The 6,774-nt window shown below is 42.3% G+C and overlaps 2 long non-coding RNA genes across 2 annotated transcripts; both read left to right on the top strand.

Annotated features, from left to right (window-relative positions):
- Nucleotides 1–321: 321 nt before the first annotated feature.
- Nucleotides 322–1,197, top strand: LOC136610772 (uncharacterized). Its single transcript, XR_010790161.1, has 3 exons — nucleotides 322–354; nucleotides 548–598; nucleotides 1,168–1,197. It is a non-coding gene; the product is annotated as an uncharacterized lncRNA (long non-coding RNA).
- Nucleotides 1,198–1,744: 547 nt separating this feature from the next.
- Nucleotides 1,745–2,569, top strand: LOC136610771 (uncharacterized). The gene is made up of 4 exons (XR_010790160.1): nucleotides 1,745–1,813; nucleotides 2,004–2,051; nucleotides 2,202–2,252; nucleotides 2,521–2,569. It is a non-coding gene; the product is annotated as an uncharacterized lncRNA (long non-coding RNA).
- The last annotated feature ends 4,205 nt before the right edge of the window (nucleotides 2,570–6,774 follow it).

Here is a 6,774-nt window from a genome sequence, read left to right as displayed (position 1 = left end):
TCAAGCACTTGTGGGATGAACTGGAGCGACGGGTACAACACCACCACCCGCGCCCATCTTCACAACAATCTCTTCTCACAGCCTGGCATGAGGAATGGCGAGCTATTTCTGCCCAGACTTAGAGAGAACTTGTGGAAAGTCTGCCTCGCTGTGTTACCGCTGTAATACAAGCAAAAGAAGGGCCGACACGTTACTAAATAGAAGAATAAAGCAATTTTTCTGAAAAACATGCAGTGTCCAAATACTTTTGTCCATATAATATATATATATATATATATATATATATAAAATGATCGTTTCCATTTCCTCCCACAGATGGAAGGAGAGAGTGAAAGCAGCGGTAAATGTGTTCAGGTATTTATCTTATACAACAATTCTATAGTGTTAGGATATGAGCCATTATTATAGAGTACCACGGTAGTAGACTCTGCTGTATGTGTCCATAAGACCCCCATTGGGTATAACCTGATGTAATATAATTAAAGTAGTGAAGAATAAGTTATAATTTATCAATGATGATTAACTGTAGATGTATATTCTGTTGTAGGGCATGGGGATTCAGGAGGGTTGTGAGATGCCCAAGGCTGCGTACCATCATGTAAGTCTATAGAACAATCATGGCGGATCAGATATTGCTTTAGCTCATAGGCTCATAACCGCTGGTGCCCTAAATAGCACATTCATTCTCTAGTACTGGTCGTTACAATTGCACCATATCAATTTTATGTACTTTCTATTGTTTTGTATTTGAGATATAATAATCCATTTTTAATGGGAATAGGTTTTTATTTTTTAACATTTTATGTAACTTTTTTCCCATTTTTAAAAAATCCCACTAGGGAACTTGATCATGAAATCACTTACTTGTTGTTATAAATACATTGTAATACTTCTGCAATACTTGCGTTAAGCCATAATAATTCATCTGCACTCCTTGATCACGTTGCAGAGGCACAGATGGGACAACAGACACCCTGTCTAACCCCCTTATATGCCACCATTACTACTGACTGTGATATCTAAGTGGTTCAATGGCTGGGATTGCTCTGATCTCGGCCACTGTAGCATGGAAGGAAGGAGTTAATTATCTCAGTCTCAGTCTAACCTTGTGTCCCCAATGGACATCACAATTAATATGTGACATGTTTTTTGCTATATGTCCAATAGAGAAGTAGATGAGGAAGGGGATGAAGTGGATGAAGAGGAGGAAGAGGAGGATTCGGAGGAGGAGGATACAGCTGGAAGAGTGAATGGGTAAGCATAAAAGATGAATATAATGAGCTAATTATATAGATACATTAATAATTCTAAAACAGTATATAGAGATGTAATATACAGTATGTATAACACATGGCTGTATAAATATGGTGTATAGATATAGCCAGCATTGTTGGGGATTAGTCTTACAGTATATTGTGCCTTAGAAGATGTAACACAGGTACTTAGGCTCCAGATGTGAGCAGGCTGATATATTACTGTATATCAATGGTATTTTTGGAGCTTTCTGACAATGGTTGCAGGGAGAATTATTATAACTGGTGCTTTACTTTCTATTACAGATCGAGGAGATGGAACAACTTTGGAGTTTATAACATCATGTAAGTTGTAGAATTATCATGACTGAACCGACCCTGCTGGAGGCCAGAGGAGCAAAACCTTTGGTGTCCAGTCCGTATCTTCACTACATGTTATACCTCTACATATACATAGGAAATATTCTATATTCTGTATCTGATAGGGAGGAGGATGACGAGGAAGATGAAGAGGAGGAGTGGGAGGAGGAGTTGGAGGCTACAGACGGAGGAGCAATTGGGTAAGTATCCAAAAGCATCCAGATAACATTATACATCCTGCATCTAGATGTACATAGACTTGTAGGCGCCAATCATGGAGCATATATTAATGTGTGAACCCTTGTATTTATCTGAAGGACATGCACTACATAGGTTTTCAATTGGTCAAAATGTTAATTATTCTAACTGGAGCTTTTTTTTTTATTATAGAGTTTTAACACCTAACATCAAGCTGGCATGGCCGAGCCAAGACATCAAGTATGTTAATAGGAACATTGATATGGCTGGTGCTTTATATAAAGTGTAATAAATTCTGCTATTGTATATGCTGTAAAACGTTAATTTTTTCAAAATATAGTTTGTCCAGATGATCCATGATTGTAATTGGACCTGTATTTTCCATTATAGGTCTGAGCAACATCAAGTGAAACTGGCCTGGGCAAGTGAAGAATCCATCATGTAAGTTTATGGAGTAAGCAGAATATATACAAGACAATATCTGTGTATTAAACTGATACCAATACTGTAAATAGTCACGACTTGTTCCCTGCACCTCATTCTATATTTAAATATGACGCATCTAGATATACATAGACTGGTAGGAGCCAGTCATGGAGCATATATTAATGTGTGAACCCCTGTATTTGTCTGGTAGATGTGCTCTATATAGGTTTCCAATTGGTCAAAATGTTAATTATTCTAACTAGAGATGTATTATTTATTGCAGAGTATTAAGACCTAACATGAATCTGCCATTGCCAAGCCAAGACAACAAGTAAGTTTATAGGAACAAGCAGAATTTACATGGCTGGTGCCTTTATATAAAGTGTAATACATTTTTGTATGTAGCTTACCCAAATGTTCAATGATTGTAATTGGAACTGTATTTTCCATTATAGGCTTCAGGAACATCAGGTGAAGCAGGCCTGGGCGAGTGAAGAGTCCCTAATGTAAGTTTATGGAATAATCAGAATTTATACAGGATAGTAACTGTGTATAAGACTGATACCAACACTGTGAGCCGTCACGGCTGATTCCCTGCATCTCATTCTATATTTCTGGATCTATTAATTAGAACAAGGAGGAGGAGATGGTGGCGGCCCAAACTGTTTAGGAAGGAGAGAAAGACAGACGAAAACACGTGAGTAATTTAAAAGCCTATGAAAAAATACTAAAATTACACTTTTTTAATCCCCTGATATGTTGGCCCTGGCTATATGATGACCTTCAGTCATGTAATATCCTTCAGTTCCTACAATTGTCACATGACCTAAACTGTTTCCCTAAAGAAAAGAAAACGAGCCAATTTTCACAAGGGTTCCAAAAGTCACCATGAAGCCCTCTTCTTGTTCTCCTCTTGTTTCTTGTCCTTGTTCTTATATCACTATTAATATTTAAAGGGGTTACTGGACAAACCCTTTTCAATATGATCCCCTGAGTGGAAATAATAAACAGAGATAAACCAAATCTTTCGTGATCCGGCGCTGCAGCCCGCTGCTGTCCTGGGGTTTGCTGTAACAGATGATATCACAGGAAATCACGTGACCGCTGCAGCCAATGAGAGCAGAAGCCACCTGATTTCCATCTGTCACAGGAATCACCAGAACCACAGTGGGCTACAGCACTGGATCCCGGGGGCTAAGTATATCTGTTTATTATTGTCACAGAGAGGGTCCTGTTGAAAAGAGGGTTTCCAGGAACCCAAGAACAACTTAAACAGGATATTTATTTCAGCTATCTTTACATTTTTCTCCAATAGCAAAAGCAGCAGCCATATAAAAGGCGGAAAACTAGCAAGGTAAGATATATTCATCATTAATGTTATTTTCCCCTAGGGCTCATGCTTGACTTCTCATTTGCATTTCCCTATGTACAGATTGCAGGTAAGAGTAACACAGAGATAAGTAATGATCTGGACAGGGACCAATTCAAGGAAGACATAGGTGGCCTCCTAACATCCCTCCTATATGCACCAAATCCAGGGAAACCCTCAAAGCCATCATTAGTTATATTTCCCTACTATATAAACCCCATTGGACAGCTGTATAGGGCTGCTCTAGATACTCACTATGTCATGTCGGAGTTGTGTTGTATTTATCACATACAGATATGAATCTAATACTTGGGGAAAATCCTATAATCCTGGCTCCTATACCCTTTGAACCCTCCGGCCCTTCATCTTCCAGTTTTCATTGATCACTATTGTCACCATTAGACGTGTTTCTTCTCATAAGAGGCTCACACTTGTTTTCCTTCCTTCTTTAGATTCTTCAGAGCAGTATTCTGCTGCACCGTGAAGACATCGGACTAAAGAGGCACCGCTAAATAAGACGCCCTAGTCCTCCGAGCCAGTGACCTTTTCAATTAAGTGTCCCACTGCGTGCTTACCATTCTCCAAAGCTGATCCGGGCATGTCTTCCCGTCTTCGTCTGCTCCCAGGGTCAGAGTCCTGAACCGCTCCCACTGAAAACGAGAGAGAGTATCTGCAATTGAGTTATCAACCCCTGGCTAGTGGATCGCTACCAACCATACATTTAGCGACAAGGCTTCCAATACCATATAACGCAAAGGATTCACTTATGGTGGTGAGGAAGCAGTTAGCGAATTGATGACCTGAACTATGCTCATTTTGTCGCACAAGAACCTAATTTTCTTGTTCTTAAGGCGGTCACCCGCACAGTGCCACTGCCACGACTATCGGAAACAATTCCAATAGTACCAGGTTCCGAACCAACCCGCTCTCCCTCCATGCCTCAGGCCAACTCCACACACATCACTGGCCCTGAAAGTAGGCCCCAGAACCGGAACTGCTTGCCGCATCCGTAAACAGCTCCAAGCTTACGTTTTCCTCATTCATCACTACTGACCGCTCATTATATTTTTTTAAAAAGGAGGCCCAGACCGCCAAATCGCCTTTATGGCTTCTTCCTAAATGAATAAAATGATGCGGCACCTTCACTCCTACCGTAGCTGCTGCCAACCTCCTGCAAAAAACTCTCCCCATTGGCATTATTCGGCAAGCAATATTAAGCTTCCCTAATAATGGCTGCTAATCACGTAGTGTGATTTTTGTCAAGCCCCTAGCCTTCTCCACTTCTGCCTTCAAATCCTTCAGTTTCTCCTCTGGCAGCCTGCATTCCATTGACACCATGTCAATGGTAATGCCCAAAAAACTCAGACATGTCATGGAACCTTCCGTCTTCTCAGGCGCCAATGGCACCCCAAAATGACGAGCGACCCACTGTAACGTCACCAACAAAACTGTACATGTGAACGCCCGCCTGGGCCCACACACAGAAAATAATCCAAATAATGGATGGCCGATTGAATTCCTGCGGTATTCCTGACCACCCATTCCAGAAAAAAACTAAAGGCTTCAAAGTATGCACATGAGATGGAGTAGCCCATGGGCAAACATCGATCTGCCAAATTATCCCCCCAGTAACATCCTATCAACCTAATACTCTCCGGTGCCACCTGGAGTAACCATAAAGCTGATTCAATGTTAGATTTTGCTAACTGTGATTCCTTCCCGTATTTTCATACCCAATTGACCGCAGTGTCAAATTAAGTATATACCACAGAGCAAATCTCTTGATCTATACCATCATTAACTGATTCCCATTTTGGATAGAAAAGGTGATGAATCAACCAAAATTTATTCGGTTCTTTTTTAGGGACCATTCCCAGCGGAGACCCTATAAAAAACCTCCACAGGAGGCTCCTTAAAAGGTCCTGCCTTGCGACCCAAACAAACCTGCTTTTCTAGCTTTTCTGTTACCACTGCTGGGCACCGGCTGTAGGTTCTTAGTTGAAAAGGGGACACTATGAACTGGGGACAGAATTTTAAAACCATCCCGAAAACCTTCCTTGTCAGAGTACCTACTTAGGAACGGCACTATCTGCCGACCTCTGTCCTCCATCTTCAACCACTTGACCAGAACCTCCCCTGACATCCTGGCCTGTCAGCACCTCTGACCTCCGTGGCCCGTGTCTGTTCTGGGGCTGCTCCCTGACAGGTTCATCGCCAGGTGAGCAGCCCTGCTCGCCTTCTCCGCTCTTGGGATGCAGTCCAGTACTAGGCCCTGCCCCCCTTTCAGCACATGGCCTAGCACAAGATGCCTCTCCATGCCACCGGGCAGGATTCCTCCCGAGTCTGCTCTTTCCTCTTGTCAGAGGTCCAGGAGAGAGCCTGCTCCGAGCTGCACAGTGTTGTTCCAGCTAATGAAGAAGATCATTATGAAGTCGAGCAGCTCTAGAGGGCTTCCAGCCTTTAGCAAGGACCAATGATCTATCTACTGTGCCTAAGAGGATTGAAGCTACATCAGTGGTCAGATGCCGAGGATCCACTAATATTGGGAATCGGAGGAGAAACAAGCAGTGACAAGGTTTTCCCACTCCTCTTCCTTGTTGCTTAGGATTGAGCAGAGGCGGCCACGACATTGCAGCAGTGGAAATTTTATTAACTTGGCAAGCAGACATCCTCCTAGGGTCAGGCTGCATTTCCAGACCATGCTAAGCAGTCGCTGAGGACAAGGCTTCCCAGTATTTCTCCTGCACACTGGGATTCCAACATCTCTAATGATAACAGGCATACTTATAAGCTTCCCTGACTCTTTCACTGCCTCATCAAAACCGATCCTTCCTGGTAAAGCCTTTAATATTTACTGCTCTTTACCTAAAGACAACGGACCCTCCCAAGATTGGGGACAGCACCATCCACCAATCACAGCACCGCCTCCTGGGAGCGCAAAACTTATAAACAACAGAGACGTCACTCCACAATAATCCGATACAACGTGTGGTCCTGCGTCATCCGGCCATCATTTCAGCTTTAGCTGCTTTATTGATGTATTTCATAAATTCAAGCACATAGTTCGTATCGCTCCCGGACGGTGCGATGGCTGTAGACTTTTCCCTGTGATCCTGTATGTCTTGGATAGAAATGCAGTTGTATTAATAACCAATAAAACATTTTCAA

Source organism: Eleutherodactylus coqui, chromosome 2 (assembly GCF_035609145.1).
Source record: "Eleutherodactylus coqui strain aEleCoq1 chromosome 2, aEleCoq1.hap1, whole genome shotgun sequence".
NCBI classification, from domain to species: domain Eukaryota; kingdom Metazoa; phylum Chordata; class Amphibia; order Anura; family Eleutherodactylidae; genus Eleutherodactylus; species Eleutherodactylus coqui.
The sequence above is the reverse complement of the archived record's forward strand: the minus strand, read 5'-3'. Positions and strand labels throughout refer to the sequence as shown.